This window comes from Embiotoca jacksoni, unplaced genomic scaffold, assembly GCF_022577435.1.
Source record: "Embiotoca jacksoni isolate LCO1_2020_lvr unplaced genomic scaffold, fEmbJac1.0.p SCAF_14, whole genome shotgun sequence".
NCBI classification, from domain to species: Eukaryota; Metazoa; Chordata; class Actinopteri; family Embiotocidae; genus Embiotoca; species Embiotoca jacksoni.
In genome coordinates, this window is record NW_027185274.1 from 101,406 (window position 1) to 120,560 (window position 19,155).

At 40.5% G+C, this 19,155-nt stretch overlaps 1 long non-coding RNA gene across 1 annotated transcript in view; it reads left to right on the forward strand.

Annotated features, from left to right (window-relative positions):
* LOC138196954 (uncharacterized) overlaps positions 1-19,155 on the forward strand; it is a 118,728-nt gene that overhangs the window by 33,485 nt on the left and 66,088 nt on the right. The window contains exon 2 of the long non-coding RNA XR_011178169.1: positions 14,836-14,884. This is a non-coding gene — a long non-coding RNA (uncharacterized lncRNA). The remainder of the gene's footprint in view (positions 1-14,835; positions 14,885-19,155) is intronic.

Genomic DNA, 19,155 nt, shown 5'->3' on the forward strand with positions numbered 1-19,155 from the left:
CTGAGGAATGAAAAGTGAGGAAAAGCTCCCCTAAAGGCCCCTAAACATGGGTGAAGCACTTGGGGTGGTTTTACTGTCCTCTCTCAACTCTTTCTCTTTCCTGTTCTACATGGAGGTTTTTTAGAATTGAAACTTTAAACATCAATGGAGACAGGGATAGAGATAAGAGAGCAATGTTCATTGAGCTTAGCTGAACTAACAGGCTACAAACAGGCGTGTGTCATGGTGTGTTCTGCCAGGTTGAAGAAAACTCACAACATCCTGCTGCTCATCTGTCCCATACTGGCTTATTTTTGGTCCCAGAAACTCAGTAGCACAGCAGGTCCGTCTGTCTGCTTAATTTGTTGTTGGGTCAAGCTAAAATGAGCATCCGGTTTACAAGAATAAACAAAATGAAGGGAACAGTAGTTGATGTTGCAGCTATGTTGAAAGCTTTTGTGGCCACATGCCTTGGAATAGAATTTGTGTTTTATAAAATCGTTTTGAATCTTGAAGACTTTAGTACAATCTGGGGAGTTGGTGATGTCTTGTGTCATGTAGTTCATGACTCGCTTATTCTTAATTTCTGAAACTGAAAACAAATCTGTTATTCACTTATTTTGTTGTTTTATAATGGTGGAGTTGAGTAATATCATGCAAGGGTATGTATGTATGTGTTAAACACTATTGTTTTTATTTATTGTGTATAAAAAATCAGACCAATAAAAGGTTGGTTAAATGGCAAAAGATATCCTCTCTCCTCTCCTCTCATTTTGCATAACAGTCAACTGAAAAAACAAAATTACAAAATTAATGATAATCGTGCTATAACTCTCACTAAAATGAAAGACCATAAAAAAAACTTTGCTGCATTGCCATGCACAATTTCAGAAAATGAATGACACACACACATACAAGAGAGAGGGAGAGTGTGTTGGACAAAAGGTGACAGTTTGCCTATCTTACCCCTTCCATTCATCTATCCTTCACCCCCCTCCCCCCATGACCCCTCTGTCTGCTCTGTCATTTTCTCTGTCCCCCCTCTCTGCTCTTGCTTTTGTCTGGGTCCGGCCAGTCTGGTAGACCCAGACAAAAGAATGCTGCCTGTCATGGACAAAGAGCAAAGGTCTTGGCTCTTGGGAGGGGAGGTGGTGGGGTTGGAGGGGTGGTCGTGTGTCAGGGTTGGAAAGGCATTGTCCAATCAGTGGTTTTCTATTGTTGTTTCTTGGCTCCATCCTGATCTACACCTACCTCTTCCATTACTTCTTTCTCAGATTTCTTTCTATTGCCACTTTTTTTTGCAAGGCCACCACAAGTGTTGTTCCATGGGGAGGAATGGGATTGTTGAAAAAAAAAATAAAAAAAAAAAGGGAAAATGCAACAGATGTCAAGCATGAGGCTGTTCAGCCATTTAGTGGTGCAGCTGTTTCAGGCTCAGAGGAGTACCTCTACTGCTATCTGCTCCTCCTCTCCTGGGGCTCCTGGTTAATACCCCACGGAGGGGGGGGGGGGGGGGGGGTGCTGGTGCCTCCTGCAGTGCACAAACTTTAGTGTAGTTCAGTTGTGGCCCGGTCTCTTCCTGTGATCTGCTGCTACATATGGCATCAATTGGAGGATAAAGGTTTGTTTCCTTGTTTTTGAGTGGTCATGATGTGCCAGTGTGTGGAAAGTAACCATGAACATTTACTCAAGTCTTGTACTTTAGTGCAACATTGAGTTACTTGTGCTTTGTTTAAGAAGTCATACTTCTACTCCACTACAGTTCAGAAGAAAAGACTATACAGTACCTCCAGTCATGGGGTCATAATTCCAGTACATTTAGTTCAGATGTTGTATAACTATACTTTACAGTGGGTACGGAAAGTATTCAGACCCCTTTAAATTTTTCACTCTTTGTTTCATTGCAGCCATTTGCTAAAATCAAAAAAGTTCATTTTATTTCTCATTAATGTACACTCAGCACCCCATCTTGACAGAAAAAAACAGAAATGTAGAAATTTGTGCAAATTTATTAAAAAAGAAAAACTGAAATATCACATGGTCATAAGTATTCAGACCCTTTGCTGTGACACTCATATTTAACTCACATGCTGTCCATTTCTTCTGATCCTCCTTGAGATGGTTCTACTCCTTCATTGGAGTCCAGCTGTGTTTAATTAAACTGATTGGACTTGATTAGGAAAGGCACACACCTGAGACCTTGCAGCTCACAGTGCATGTCAGAGCAAATGAGAATCATGAGGTCGAAGGAACTGCCCAAGGAGCTCAGAGACAGAATTGTGGCAAGGCACAGATCTGGCCAAGGTTACAAAATAATTTCTGCAGCACTCAAGGTTCCTAAGAGCACAGTGGCCTCCATAATCCTTAAATGGAAGAAGTTTGGGACGACCAGAACTCTTCCTAGACCTGGCCGTCCAGCCAAACTGAGCAATCGTGGGAGAAGAGCCTTGGTGAGAGAGGTAAAGAAGAACCCAAAGATCACTGTGGCTGAGCTCCAGAGATGCAGTAGGGAGATGGGAGAAAGTTCCACAAAGTCAACTATCACTGCAGCCCTCCACCAGTCGGGGCTTTATGGCAGAGTGGCCCGACGGAAGCCTCTCCTCAGTGCAAGACATATGAAAGCCCGCATAGAGTTTGCCAAAAAACACATGAAGGACTCCCAGACTATGAGAAATAAGATTCTCTGGTCTGATGAGACCAAGATTGAACTTTTTGGCGTTAATTCTTAGCGGTATGTGTGGAGAAAACCAGGCACTGCTCATCACCTGCCCAATACAATCCCAACAGTGAAACATAGTGGTGGCAGCATCATGCTATGTGGGTGTTTTTCAGCTGCAGGGACAGGATGACTGGTTGCAACTGAAGGAAAGATGAATGCGGCCAAGTACAGAGATATCCTGGAAGAAAACCTCTTCCAGAGTGCTCTGGACCTCAGACTGGGCCGAAGGTTCACCTTCCAACAAGACAATGACCCTAAGCACACAGCTAAAATAACAAAGGAGTGGCTTCAGAACAACTCTGTGACCATTCTTGACTGGCCCAGCCAGAGCCCTGACCTAAACCCAATTGAGCATCTCTGGAGAGACCTGAAAATGGCTGTCCACCAATGTTCACCATCCAACCTGACGGAAGTGGAGAGGATCTGCAAGGAAGAATGGCAGAGGATCCCCAAATCCAGGTGTGAAAAGCTTGTTGCATCATTCCCAAGAAGACTCATGGCTGTACTAGCTCAAAAGGGTGCTTCTACTCAATACTGAGCAAAGGGTCTGAATACTTATGACCATGTGATATTTCAGTTTTTCTTTTTTAATAAATTTGCACAAATTTCTACATTTCTGTTTTTTTCTGTCAAGATGGGGTGCTGAGTGTACATTAATGAGAAATAAAATGAACTTTTTTGATTTTAACAAATGGCTGCAATGAAATAAAGAGTGAAAAATTTAAAGGGGTCTGAATACTTTCCGTACCCACTGTATATACTATACTTTTACCTATCAGGGGTTTGAACGCACGACTTCTTTGTATTTACTTCGCCAACCTCTAAATATTTGAGATATGGAAACATGGTTGGAGTCAGAATTGTAGAAATCATAAGGTCTATTTCTCTAGCATGACCCCAAACTACTAAGAAACATTTGACCAGGGCAATTTATTCAGTCATGGTTAAACATTTCCAGTTTAAATTCAGTTGGTTGCTGCTCCAAAAATGTAAGGCTGAACAACTGCGCAACCTTGGGCTCAGATAACTTGACAACCAAACAGATATTTGAGATATCCAGGATGGTCAAGAATAAACTATCTGCCTCAGCTTTGTTTGTACTAATGTTATTCTCTTGTGCCAGTACGGTGGACAATATAACATTTCCTCCATTATAAATGATTGTATGAGGTGAACACCTCTTTGTGAGGTGAAGAAAATCCACTGCAGATAAAAGTCCAGTTTTTTGTTTTGTTATGTACTAAACAGTCATCCCTTTGCATTAACAAGGTTATAGTAACTTGACTGCCTGCTGTCAGCGTGCATTTGTGCAACACTCTTTGGATTTGAAAAGTTTTGAGAAATCCTGGTCACTCTGTTGTCAAATGACAGTCAGCTCTGAAACAAAAGTTTGAGTCCGTGACTTGACTAGAGATAACAAACCAGAGTTGACAACTGATGTCAAACTGTAGCTGACCTGCTCTCTGTCTGAATGATTAGTGGAGTGCTGAAGCTGTTGCCATCTATTGACAGCATGGAGGAATAAAGTATCTGCATTTGGTATAGAAGGCCAAGGTGTCAGATTTTAATGTAGTTAAAGGTTCTCACATCCCTAAACTTTAGTCGGGTGCTGCTGCGTGCTTTGCTCTTCCGCAACGAAGTCTTGCTATGCAGCAGTCTGGGGGACAAATTGATTATTCACTTTGAAAGCCTAGACAGCAAATTGTCTCCTGCTCTGCTTTGATTTGCTGAAATGTCATTGTGCCTGATGCCAGCGGTGATAATTCCCTCAATGGCACAGTAAAGACTAAATATTTACTAAATCTGAATAGTCAATGGCTAAATCTGATTAAAATGGAAATACTTGTATTAAAGTACTGTGGGCAATAACAGCCTAGCTCATATTGCTGCATACAAATACAATACCTTTTCTCTGGTTAGATTTATGAAAGAGTCTGTGTGGAAGTCTGGTTTCTGTAGCTGTAAACTCTGAGTTTGATGGCACTGGTTTTACCAATTTCCTTATGTTCTCTATGATTACTAATTGTTCGACCTTAATCTATAGTTAAAGCATCTGTTAGAGTGGAGTGATTTCAGCAATGCCTTTGAATGCCTTGCTGCAGGGGCAGCGCTCCACTGCAGTTGCGCTATTGTACCAGCAGATGGGGAAAGGAAACATCAGGATGGGATGAATAAGAGTGAAGTGCAGCATTGTAGGAGATGATTGCAGGGCTCAGAGTCTCTACTGTGGCTGCTCACCTCTGCTGGTGATTGACAGACAAAACTTTTGTTGGTGTGGTAGATGTCAAAACTGTTTAAGTTTGAATTTTTCAAATGTGCCCATGCTTTTCATTTGTCTCTTTTTTTTTTTTTTTTATTGACAAATTATTTACTTATGTTTACAGAAAACAAAAACGGGTTAAATGAATTTATAATTTGCGTTTGTTGCCAGCAGTAAAAGACCTACATTTTCTCTTTAAATCTGTTATGTGAAATTTGAGGATGCACACATAAAACATAAATGGATCTTTTATGTGTTGTTTTTTTTTTATTTGTTGTAATGTTGTTGTGTGTACAGAATACACACATTACGATAATCTCTAAAAGTAAGTCTTATTTGTAAACATTTCTAGAAATCAAACTGAAAGTATTTGCAATAAAAAGCTGCTTTGAAATTAGCTTTACAATTAAAAACAGTATTGCAATTGTCATATATTTACTATCGCTAAATGTCCCTAATTAAATCAAAATATGAGTCTATTTTTAAATGTATTTTCAAATTAGCATGAAATTGAAATTTTGCATTAATTTATCTCGAGACAAAAAAGCCGGTCTCTATTCTTTTCACAATTTCAAAACAACCGAAACGCCGTCTTAAACAACGTTTTCACATTTATTAATCCCCTTCCACATTTTCAAAAGTGACACATGAAATTCACACAGGTCAGATTTTCGCATTTCATCTTTAAGCCTTTGATTTTTTTTTATGACGGGACGCAGCCCTCGTAGCTAGATGAAGTTCAAGGCTGATTTAAACACTCTCGGGTGGAGGAAGGGGGGATTGAGGGGGAAGGGAGGGTAAATTTGGAATCCAGTTACTCTGGTGCTTTAGAACCACACTATACAGCCACAGGATAAGCGACACACACTCTCACTCGCGCGCGCGCACACGCACGCACGCACACGCGCACACACACACACACACACACACACATACACACTGCTTCTCTGGAAGGAGTGTCTCTGGGAGATGATTTCCTTCCCTGCGCGTCGTCCCCCTCGCGCCCCCCCCCAACACCTCCCACCTCCCCCTCCCTCTCCTCTGCTACGCAGTGTAAACACAGTGTTCCAGAGGAATGTTGGACTCCCTGACCTCCACTGCAGTTCACTCGGTTCAGCCTGGCCGCGCTGTGCTCCGGCATCAGCAGCAGCGGCATCAGCCCCCCCCCCCCCCCCCCCCCCCCCCCCCCCCGCCCAACCCCCTGCCTCCCCTTCCAGAGCCCCTTCCCTCCGCTCTTGCTCTATTTTTCTCCGCCTAGCCTTACCCCTTCTCCCTGCCATGCCTCTCCCCCTATTCTTCTTTCCTTTCCTTCTTTCTACTCTTACCCCCTTTTTTATTTCCTGTCCTTGCCCCTGTCCTTAACCCCCCCCAACATTTTTCTCTTACTCTTGTTCTCTCCTTTCTCCCTACTTCCTCACTTCACCCCCCTTTACTTCTGTCTCTCACCACTTCCACTTTACCTTGTAGTCATTTCAGAGTGCAGCTGTGGATTGCTACTCTTTCTTTATCTCCTTCTTTATGTCAGCTGCAGTTTACCGACTTGATTGGCACATTGGACTGGAATACTGCAGCAGTTGTGAAACCAAGACTGATTGCTTTTGCAGTCTTGTCAGTAACCATATTCTTCATACAAACATGCATGCGCCATGCACTCCTGTTTCCTGTGTGAAATACACACGTTGCCTAGACGCCATTGTGTGCACAGCCTCACATGCATGCCCAACCCACCTCTGCACACCACAGATTTCCCCCCCCCATGCCCCACTTTACTCCTCTACTAAGCCTCCCACCCCACCTCAGCCCACAGTGGAGTGCAGTTCCTAGAAATAGGATACAGAGAGCCAGAGGCGTTAGTGTCTAGTGTAGGTGTAAGGGAACAGAAAGCAAAAGGTTACAAGTGCATCCGGCCCGCTCGTCAGTTTGATTACCGAGGTGACTAGATGGCCAGAGCAGACATGTGCTGCTTGCAGTTTTTCCTGACTGTGGTGTTTCAACATGCCGAGGTTCACAGAGCTTAATTGCTGCAGGATAGAGCAGATTATAAATACATGCAGCCGGTCACGGCAGGCCGCACTCAATGTGAACGTCTGGGGGGGGGGGGGGGAAATCAGAGACCGTTTGTGTATTTGTTATAGATGCTGCTTGTGCTGCAGGGGCTACATGGGATCAGCCGTGTCCCAGCCGGCAAACCAGGCGGCCAGTTTTTATAGCCAGTCAATCTGTCCGTCTGCAAGACAGCCAGATAACCTGACCAATAGGGTCAGCAGCCCAACAGAAGAAAAGCCTGAATATCAATTGATAGGACTAATGAGTGTGTGTGTGTGTGTGTGTGTGTGTGTGTGTGTTAGGGGAGGGGAGGAGGAGGAAGGAGGGGGGGGATTCTTTCAGGTCATGGTTTGCCATTTATAGCATGCAAACCTGATCCACACATACAAAAACATTATTATTGAATGGACAGTTCTGCAATGAATTGGATGCACACATAGCAAGGTGCTGCAGTGTGAGCTTTAATGCAGTACTGGAAGAAGTATTCAAATCTATTACTGGAGTAGAAACAATCAACCGGCAGAAATAGTCCTGCAAACCAAATGTTACTGAAGTAAAAGTGCAGAAGAAGGCAAAAATGTCCTTTAAGTATCAAAATCATAAGTACTTTTCATGAGGCAGTGGATTTATCATTGTAAAGCCATTGTATCATACTGTATGATATATACAGTATGATCTATTATATCTTAGCTGCAATTCTATGTTCCAATTATCACATTTTTAATTCTCATATATAAGTTAGGGTGGGTAGTTTAACCCTGAACACATAGGTTATCTTGTCTATTTTAAAACCTGACAAGTAACTGCTAACTGTAGCTCCCTGATAAATGTAATGGAGTATAAAGTATCATAAAGTGATAATAGTCAAGTAAATTACAAATTTAGTCAAAGACTTAAGAAAATGCTACTCCAGCCTCACCTCATCAAACTCAAACAAAGAAGAGAGAACAAAGGCCCAGTAAGATGTTAAAAAGAGATCTCTCCATCTGCAATCATCCAGGCTCTTCTCTGAGATATGCACAAATTGAGAAGGACTGTTTGTTAAAGACAGTGGACCATTGTGAGTGAAAGAGGGCCAATTAAGGCACTCAAAGACATATTTTTGACATAATTACCTTTGCCTTTAAAAAATAGGAGGTGAAAATCAGGGTCAGTGATGGATGTGTTACGATCACAAATCTAATATTAACTGTAGAAAACATACACTGCATATGACATCTAACATTGCAAAGGAGACACATTAATTACACATGCAAGCTAAAAAGGAGCAAGAGTAGATGATGACAGTTCAGTACTGACTAAACAACCTGACAGTAATGTGAAGAATAATTGGGTCAACAACCCTTTGTCTTGGGGAGTGCCACTGGGTACTGGGTAAAGTTATAAATATGAATAGAAAGAAGAGATGCTGTGTTTGAATAAATGAGGTTGAAAGAATACAGAGCTGCTTTTAAAAATAGTGAATAGAGATTTAACCTTTTTACACATCCATCACTTCAAATGAAAGATTGCATTCGCTTCAAATATATCCTCAAAAAGATGTTTGTAAAATTAGATATTTCATACATAATAGTCATGCATTGATTTTGTATCATTTAAAAAAAAAAAAAAAAAAAAAAAAAAAATCTTGTTTTTAATTTATTTACTTTACTCAATGGTGATTAATGGATCTTACTTAATGTACTGTATATGCCATGAAAATGTCCTTAAATGTTATTTGACTAATGTAGAAAGTCAAATCAAGTTACTTTCGCCAAAACTTCTTAACACAGATTTCACTCAATTAGAAGATGCACACTTGAGTTTATATTCTCTGGTCATCCATGGGTAAAACATATTCTCTAAATCAGCCATTTTCTACATACTGTATGTAATTACGTGTTTATTTTCATTTAGATTGTGATTAGCACAGGGAGGATCCTAAATTATGCCGGTGGTGTAATTGTTGCACATAGATAATGAAAAACGATGCTGGTTGGGGGACATGTGATTGCTTTGCTCATCTTGTGGACAGGAAAGAGGAACTTGGCTGACCTCTGCTGGGCTCTGACAGGCGTTGTTACAGATGTTGATCACCGTTAATGATTTGATCCAGGATATATATGTGTTCCAGAGGCTTCCTCTAGATTCTATTAATTGCAGAACAGCTTTAGGGATCAATAGAGAGTCTCTGGCTGCATCCTGCTGTTGTCCTCTGAAGAGCATCAATTTAGCAGCTGTAACTGTGGAGTCATTTTGTGTTAAAGCAGCAGCATTCTTAAATACTCTGATTACAAACCACTGAGTAAATGCATATTATTTTGACCTGATTGATGAGATTTTTTTTAATGTATGATTGAAAAGTATAACAGCTAACTATCTGGCAGTTGAAACTATGGTGGTGAGAATATATATATGTATATAAACACACAATTTATCATTGCCTTTTTGCACTTGGAACCCCATTGCTGACCACAGGCCAACATAAGTAAGACAGCAAAATCTGATCCTAGAGACTTTACTGGGAAAAGAGAAGAAGAATGATGGAGGGAAAGTGAGTGAGTGAGAGAGAGAGAGAGAAAGAGAGAGAGAGAGAGAAGCAGATGGCTGGAAATATAGCCTGCTAAATTATTCATCTAGGCTGGAGTCTGGAGATAGATAGATGGATAAGAGCTGGCATGGACACTTTTATTAGAATTCTGAGAGCTGTTAGGAGAGTGGTTCAAAACACTGTGATTGCCTTTTGAGACAAAGAAAAGTAATGACATCAGGTCTGGGAGCAGCTATTTGCTGGAGGAATTAGACCTTACGTCTTAAATTAAATGGTAAAATTAGGATGGATATTTATAGTATATACATTACTTGTCAATCATAAATAATAAGTTTCTGTCTGTGATCAGCTGCAGTGATTTAAACCAAAAAAATGTTGAACAGATCTTCAATTCTGACTCAGTCCAAGGTGATTAAAGAGGATGTGTGTTATCTGTAGAAGTATAAAAACAAGTTATGGCTAGATTTACATTTTTGAACTAAAGTGATTTATTTCCATTTCTTGTACAGTGTAAAATTGAATAAAAATGGATTACATATACTCTAATTGTTCATTGATGAGGAGATCCCGGCCGCCGCATGTTGTTTGAAAAAGCTGCTCTTGACAGCCTCGGTTGCAGAACAAGTCTCAATAGTGAAGTCCAATGAAAATGAAAAATGGCCAAGAGGGGAAACGACCTGCTTCGTAAAATAAGATTTGTGGTAGACATATGTAGTGAACGTCTGCAGCGGGAAGTGCAGGGGTACTTGAGTGGGTTCCAGGGTCCGTACAGATGAATGGATGAGGCTAAATGCGCTAGAATGTCAAATACAGTACTTGTAGATGTAATAATTTCCAAACCTAAAACTGTTTTTTGAGGTTTATCTGCAATATTTGTAATTTGCCTTTTAGTTAGCTGTTGTTTGCTTTACCCCCCCCCCCCTCCCATCCCCGTTTGACATGTTAAAATAGTAAATATGAGCTCTCTGTGCTATTTTTCCATTTAGCTTTGTGCATCATATATGGCTCTCCCAGATTTATAGACACACAGACACAGATGCACATACACTCCTTAGCGGAGGGCTCCGGGGAAATAGAGCAGAGAGGAAGCTACGTGCCTTCGCCAAGCAAGGGATGTCTGGTGTCATGGCAACTGGTGCAGATTACCCCACCCTCCATCAGTCAGAGAGGAGAGGAGACACACACATAGACATACAGATATATCAAGGTATGGAGACACACATGAAACTGTTACACAACATCCATAATAGAGTTTTAAGTGATGGGATATTCAAAATAATCAGCTTAAATGTGAATTAGCAGAAGCCACGCTGTCTCCAGCAGTAAACAGAAAAAAAAGAAAACCTTGAATCGACAGGCGAGAACAACGAAAGAGCTGAGGCAGAAAGGAAGCCAGAAAGAAAATGAGGAAGGAGGGAGGGAAAGGCGAAGGATGCTGAAAGCAGTACAGGGAGAGGTTCAGATGTGTGGAGGGGCCATAAACATATAGTAGAGCTAAATATGTCTTGTGGATATACTGGTATTAAAAGCGGTAAGGTTATCCAACGAGCATTTTACTGTGGGGGAGGACAGCTAGAAACGTGCTAACGTGTTTCACACCGCCAGAGTCCTGTTGAAGTGAATTTAGTGGGAGATTTTATTCTGTGTGTGTATGTGTGTCAGTGCTGCAGCCCGAGAGGAGGGATGCGGGGCAGGATGGATAGCGGAGGCAGTGATGCATGGACGAGCTGACAGCAAGAGAGGGGGAAGAAGAGGATAGGAGATAATATTAGTCTGCATGAAGAAAAAAAAGGGGTACTTGGAGCTTTTTGTAGCACAAAAAAAAAAATCACAGGAAAGATAGGGTGTGGAAGAGATAAATGGCACCAGCATGAAGAGAGGAAAAAAAAAAAGCGATAGACGAAAGGGAAGAAGGAGACGGGAGGGAAGAAGAGAGGGAGCTGAGGTCGTTTGAGGATATGGCCTCCTAAATTGACTGCGGCACAGCCATCGTCCACAGTTACATCACAGCTGAGCTCAAACTAAGGATGAACCTCTCTCTCTCTCCTTCCCCCCACCCCTTTGTCTCTGCCAACCTTTAAATGCTTCAAAGCCAACTTTTGACCGAATGGCAATAAAGCAAAGTACACTGAGCGCATGCAAATGGATGTATCATATTTTAATGGGATACTCCGGGACATGATACGACTGAGAGACTGAAGCAAGTGGTCATTTTCTCCTCAGAGTTTTTGGCGCTGCAGGCGTCAGCAATAGCAGCAGCAAAGTGATTGTATTTAGCCTCATTAAAGCTCTCCTATACATTGTAAACAAGGAACCACACTAATTTAAAAGGCTTTGTCCTCCACAGAGGAGCAGTCTGTCTTTAGAAATCAATTAGCATCACACCATGGTGGACCATGGTGCACTGAATTATCAAAGTGCTGTACGCAAAGTACGTCTTTCTGAAATGAAATATCCATTCAATATCAGTAGGCCTCTGCCTCCGAGCAGATGAGTATTAATATATCCTAAAACCTATACTCATGCAGAGAAATGTGACTAAATGTCCTGTTCTTTCCCAGCAGCATCCTGCCTGCCGAATGGAGGCAGCGCCTGCAGCTGGGCAGCTCAGCAGGAGCTGTCGTAGGTTCAGAGACCTGCTGAAGGGCACCTAGATTGCACATGGTAGTTTATAGAGGACAACAAATTTACCTTCCTTGCTCATACTTGAACCTAATTTGAGGATTTTTAAGCAACCTGTAACTTTCAAATATTATTCCCCTTCAATCCTCAGCTCTCCATTCTTTTGATTTTAATAAGGCAATGGGAAACTTTCTTTCTCTCCAGTTGCCAAGTCCAAAACCCAAGTCAGGGTATCTGCCGATCCTGAATCTAACACCAGTTCTCTCTGCACCTTATGTAAAATCTGTATACTTCACTGTGTGAAACTCACTAAATGGCATAAAACAAAACTAAATTAATGTATGGTGTGAGCATTCATTTTTCAAGGCACACACCTTTTTAGGCTACAAAGGTGAATGAAACGCATCCCAGTGATGCGCACACAGCAGGGGAAGCTATTACCTTTGTGTGTTTCCCCTTTTTATGTTGTCCCTGTCATAGTTTTAAGTTTGTAAAAATCTCTTTCACTGTCTGACAGGATCAGCTTCTTCTATCTCTTCCTTAAATCCCTAGGTTTACACTGAGAAATACTCAAACACCAGGTTTTATGGAGTGCCACCTTTTTTTTTTTCCTCCTCTGATAATGGAATTTTATTTTTAAAATAAAACCTCATCAAATGGAGGAATGCAAGATGTCTTATGCATCATTATGCATGTAAATGTCAACCCCATTCAGCCTGACATATTTGGTAGCTTTGGGATCTCAAACTGGAATTTGAAAGTTTTTTTTTAAACTTTTTAAGATTTGTGGTTTGTATGCGCAGTGTACATTTAATGTGAACAGAGTTGTGCAAGTGACTAAAATGAGTTGAAATTACATTACATTACATTTCATGTAGCTGATGCTTTTATCCAAAGCAACTTACAATAAGTGCATTTCAACCATGAGGATACAAATTCAGAACAACAACAATCAAGAAAGTACAATTTTCTTCAAGAAAGCCAAACTTCAAAGTGCTATAAGTAAGTGCTACTAAAGTGCTTGCTATTCAAGGTAAAGTCGGAAGAGGTGTGTTTTCAGTTTGTGGCGGAAGACTTTCTGCTGTCCTGATGTCATTGTGGAGCTCATTCCACCATTTAGGAGCCAGGACAGCAAACAGTCGTAATTTTGTAGAGTGTTTGGCTCGCAGCGAGGGAGCAACAAGCCGGTTGGCAGATGCAGAGTGGAGTGAGCGGGCTAGGATGTAGGGTTTGACCATGTCCTGGATGTAGACCGGACCCGATCTGTTCACAGCACGGTACGCAAGTACCAATGTTTTGAAACAGATGCAGGCAGCTACTGGTAACCAGTGAAGGGAGCGGAGGAGCGGATTGTTTATCATCTGCTCTTTTAGTGACAATGACATTTTTTGTAATAACTTTATTTTTTTATGCAACATTGAAGTCGAGGCCCACTGGTGCCACAGCTCCACACCATGAAATCCACTAGCTGTTACTGTTGCACGACTAGTTATAGTTACTAATTTGTAATTTGTTGAATTAGAAACCTCATTAAATATAATTACAACAGTTTAGATACAATTAAAACCATCAGTTGGCTATTTGATTTGGAAGGAGGAGTTTTTCCAAAGTGGTTGCCAATATTTAGAAATCCATTAAGTGGTAATGGGCAAACATGTTTTTTTTTTTATTAATGTATGCATTCAAATGGAGGGTGAAAGGCATGGATGGGGATGGGACCTATGATCTTTGGTTTAAGAGTTCAATGCTTTTACCACTTGCCCACCATACCCCTCGATTCGTACATTTGCAGTCTAAAAGATGGTGAGGCGCAATACTTGAAACATTTGTGCCCAATCTTTGAAAAACAAGATGGTACAAACTGTGGAGTTCAAAACTGAACTGCAATTTAAAACAGTCTTTTAAAACTGTTTAACAGCTCAAAGTAAATTCCAAACTTGTTCGGAACTGAGGTGTCTGATTCAATTAATTAGTAATTGTAACAGTAATTGGTTACTGTTTCTAGTTACTTCTTTCAAAAGAAATTGTATTACTTCACCAATTACTGCATATAAAAGTAATTAGTTACTTAGAAAAGTAACACCTGTTCTTGGCCCACCACATGGAACTTTACCCTCATTGTGGTGCAAGCTGCTTCACCATGGTGCACCCTAAGGTACCTAACTCTTCCTTTTCCTCCTCCTAAAGGGGCAGGCAGGATATTTGGGGAATAGGCTGCATTTGTTTGTGCTGATCTGCAGTTTTCCATCACAATTTTCATGCAAAACTCAATTAATGGATAACTTTCAGTTATTGTAACTACATTAATTAATAAAAAAAATATTCAATTAGCTTCATTACTAGTTACTGACAAAAGTGGTGCAATGACAGTAATGTGTTTTATTGTAACTTTGTGGCGCATTACTTCCAACAATGCTAGTGACCCATCCATCAGCGGGCCACTGCTTCTTATGAGGCACATCCCAAATTTGTAGAGAAGAGACGTTCATAATTGTGAATGAAAAAATGGCAGCAATTGTCTCTTTATTTAAGACACCATTACCGGTCTTAAGCAGGCAGGTCACATTAACAAGTTGTTGTTCAATATTTCAGCTTGGTCTCTCTGGCCATGATATATTTCTATGGGAATAGAGAAATATGTAGATGTTGACGTGTCTTATCTCTTCTTCTCCTCTGCAGCCACCAGGACACCAGACCAGGACCTACAGGTGTCACATGGCAGAAATCTGTAAGTACTAATGTGTTGAATTCTCTACAATGCTGTGTAGGAGGGAGCATGAAGTTTGGGAGAGGCATCAGGACATTAGGTCTGCTGACCGTGTTACACAGTAAGATTTGTTAATGAGACCTGCCTCACTGAAATGTAGTGCAGACAGAGACAGATAACCCAGGTGGGTCTCTGGTTTATGAAATATCCTTGTATGCACATATTGGCACTACAGTGACAGAAATGTACACAAATTAATTATTTCTGAAGACATCACTTGTAAAGTTGTAAATGGTAACAGAATATTTTGCCAAATGTTTAATATAATACTAAGTTAAATACAGTACTAATTTCACTTTCATTCATTTTATATATTGTGGCGGTGTTCTATTCTTCGGCATCTGCATCGAAAATTCCTTCATAATAAAAGCCCCATTCAGGATCAGTGGCTCCTACACTTTAATACTCAAAGCAACGACAAACATCCATTTTTACTGATTTTTATTTGCATGGGACACTTTATCGTCTTCAGTAGAGGGATGGACACAGCCCAAATATCTCCCCAGCGTTCTTTGCCTTTCATGTGCCAACAGGAAGTTGTTTGAATTCCCGTTAGCATCAAACAGGTATGACTGCCGTTTCAAGCGCAGGTTGAGTCCAAGAGATTCCTGTGTTTTTCTCTGTCTCACTTTCTGTGTCTGTCGATGCAGCTGTTAGCATTATGTGGTCATCACCCTATAAATACAGCAGCTGACTGATGGACCCTGCAGCAGCTGTCTTCTGTCCTCTGACACTTGGACACATAATATACACACAGACACAAACATGCAAAAACACATGCAGTGTGTTTGTTGTTGCTGAAAACTATGTGGCAGAGTCGTAAAGTGGAGCTGACATTAGTCTGACAGTAGAATATGTTACTTATCTACTTTCTTTCTTTGTATGGAGTTCCTATGAGATGTTTTGTCAGTTTCACCTGTTTTATCATTGGCTCTAACTCTCTATAGTCATGACTTAGAGTAATTGTGGGATTATTCAGGCACACTCCTTTAATAGCCATAGCTATTCATTTACAAAGTAAACCACATGCTTACCCAGGCAACCCACTGGATATGTAACTAATTCGTCAGTAGCATCCTTAGGCTAACAGTTAGCATTCTTATGCCTTTAAATACACAAAAATTAGCTGTGCAATTGCATTGGGTAACAGCACCCTCTAAACAACTTCATGGATCCTACATTTTGGACTTGATTAAAAATCTGGAACTTACTAAATAAGAATATTAACACCAATACATTTCATTTAAAAAAAAAATTAAATGAAGTGAAAAAAATAGACTTGATAAAAAAATAATTGATCCAAGGATAATTAGAGGAAATGTAATCAACCAAAGAATACCCATATAAATAAAGAGAAAAGAAACAACAAGCTTTGTTCTACACCAATTAACAAGCATCTGCGGTTAAGGGCAGTAATGCAAGATTTGACGCTCTCCATCTCATGTCAGAACCTGCAATTTTCTCCCACTGCGATTATATTGCACCACCTGACCAGACTTGATAGCTGGTTCACTCTGATCCAGTCAGTTATCTGACACGTTGACACACAGAACTGACACCTGTGGCAATACAGGGTGTCTGATCAGGATCAGGGTTCGGTCTTGATTATTAGCATCTGAATGGACTGATAATGAGTTTACTGCAATAAATATGGTGGGCACTGGACTTTATTTTAAGTCAATCTCATACACACCATCCTGCTGCAGTAAATACTCTCTAGAGTATCAAATCTGTTTTAATCCGCTGGTGAAAATAATCCAGAAATGAAAAAAATTAAATTTTTGCTTGTAATTTGTGTTCTAAACTACAGTACCCAGCTGGTTTAGCAAATTAGTGAATCTCTTTACAAAAATGAAACAACACATTTGGAGCTGTTAAGACGCATATGGACTTGGACTTTCACAAAGGCCAACAACATGCATTAGTAATGATTAAATGATGATTAATTAATATGGGCACTGCATTGGTGTTGTAGTCCACCAACAAAAATGTTTTGAAGAAAGTGTCTCAAAAATTTAATGAGTGATGCTTCTTGATTGCAGTTAAATGAAAAACTGAAATGTAGAACAACACGAGGATTGTCTTTTAAAGTTAGTGACAGGATGACCCATCCTTATGTCATACCAGGGCTATACTATCTTTTGGAAAGCTGTGGAACAGTTTTGAACAGCTTTTCTAAATGTTTTATGATACCATAGTGAAATATTTTAACCTCTTAATAATCAGCTGACTGTCTGTAGGGTCACATACCTGTTGAATCACTATAACTAGCACACTATTTTCAAAATCAATCTGTAAGCAATGTTACAATAGTTACAAATCATTTCGTAACTATAGTAACATGTCTGAACGTCAGCACAAGTACAGGGCCTTTAGGTTGTCCAGACAATGAAAATCAGTTTTAAACTCTGGCCTTTTGTATTTGTCATCATTCATACTAATTTGTGACCAATCTGCTGCCTGCAGTTATAACTTACTAATATTGCAGAAAATTATTTCTCTCTGAGCACCTTGTGTGTGTGAATATGAATTGAACCAGAAACCAAATGCAACAATGGATAATATTTCCCCCGGATCAAATGAACAGGGCTACAGGTGTACAAACAACCGAAGGCGATGGTCAGGTGTCCTTGATTGCATCCTCATGTTCTTTTAGTTAAAGTAATTTCTTTCAGAGCACTTAAATGCATCCGGCAGCCTCTGCGGTCTATGTTTGTGTCTGTGCATGTGTTATTGGAGCTTCTTTTTGACCTTCACAAAGTCAAGCCATGCCTACTCGCCATGCTCACAATCCCATTGTGAAAAGCTGAGCGTTTTCCTCTGCAGAGAAAAGGTGGAGTGATAGGCGTGGCCTGCAGACATTTTGGTAAAGTACGTGATCGGCAAGGAAAATATGCACAGTGTGCATGGATGTGTGTGTCTGTGTGTGTGTGTGTGTGTGTGTGTGTCTGTGTGTGTCTGTGTGTGTGTGAGTCTTTCTCCTGCTGGTCCTGGCCATCTGAAGGTCATATCATCCCCATGCTCAGCTTCGTGGAGAGCTGCCAATGCTGACGGCTGCTGCTGCCGCTGCACTGTGTGTCTGGCACATGCTTCCCCCACTGCAGGGCATTGATTAAGTGGCCCAGCTATGCCTCACCTGCTGGAACCAGCCAATACCAATACAGCAGATGCTCCAGCCAGCCAATACTAAAGCTGGGAGAGGTTTGAAGTGGCTGGAGACAAACCGTCAGCTAGCAGACAAGTGTTGTTTTTTTCTTTTTTTTTCCTTTGAAAATAACAGAAAGTATCATGTCGGAGGACTAGAAGAAAAGTGATTCGATAGAGGATAAAGGAAAGAGGGGATAAAAAAGATGGGAAGAGAGAAGGGTAATGAAGCAGGGGGAGATGGATGACTGAGGAAAGAAGGATAACGCTTATGAAGGAGGGGGGTATTGAAATAGTGAGAGTTAGAAAGAAAGAAATGCGGAGAGGAGAAGAAAAAACTGCTTTTGAAATAGCGTCAGGGACGAGCAGACTAAAGAAGAATAGGGGTGAGGAGACTGTATGCGATCACGAACACATACCGACACACACATAAATATTTGGAGCTTTTTCAGAGTGCTTTAATGAAGCTGTCAAGATGAAAAATGAGCTAGTCAAATCTAATAACATGAGAAGTTAAGAAGCAAACTTTTCATGCAGAACTGTGGAGGAAAAATGATTCTGTGCTGATGAGCGCAGAAGACGTCCAGTATTTGTCAAGAGTTGAATCATTGATTGCTTTAGTGCAGCAAAAGCATGAAAGGGATTCACCAATACGTGCATTGATTTAAAGTTTGAAGTCACTCACACATTCAACGACAGTAATTTGCACAATTGACTGAATGAATTATTGATTGACATGGAGATCCTAAATGATGACGAGCAAATTACACAATGAAATGCTTTTTTGTTGGAGCAGTGAAAGACTATTAGGAAATTCTGAATTCAGACTCAGTGATAGCATTGGTAACATTAAAAAACAACAGCTGATATACCCAGACTGCAAAAATCTGTCTTCATTAATTTTCATCATTCATAGGTTAACACAACAGCAACAATATAATACTTCAACTGTAATTGACATTTTACAATCACCACTAAAACTAAAAAGGTCCCATGTTGTATGAACATTTCCATTTATTTTTTTAATTATAGAGCTTTGCTATTAACCTCATGTTACTTGTCTGCGCTCAGCTCAACCCACAACCTTT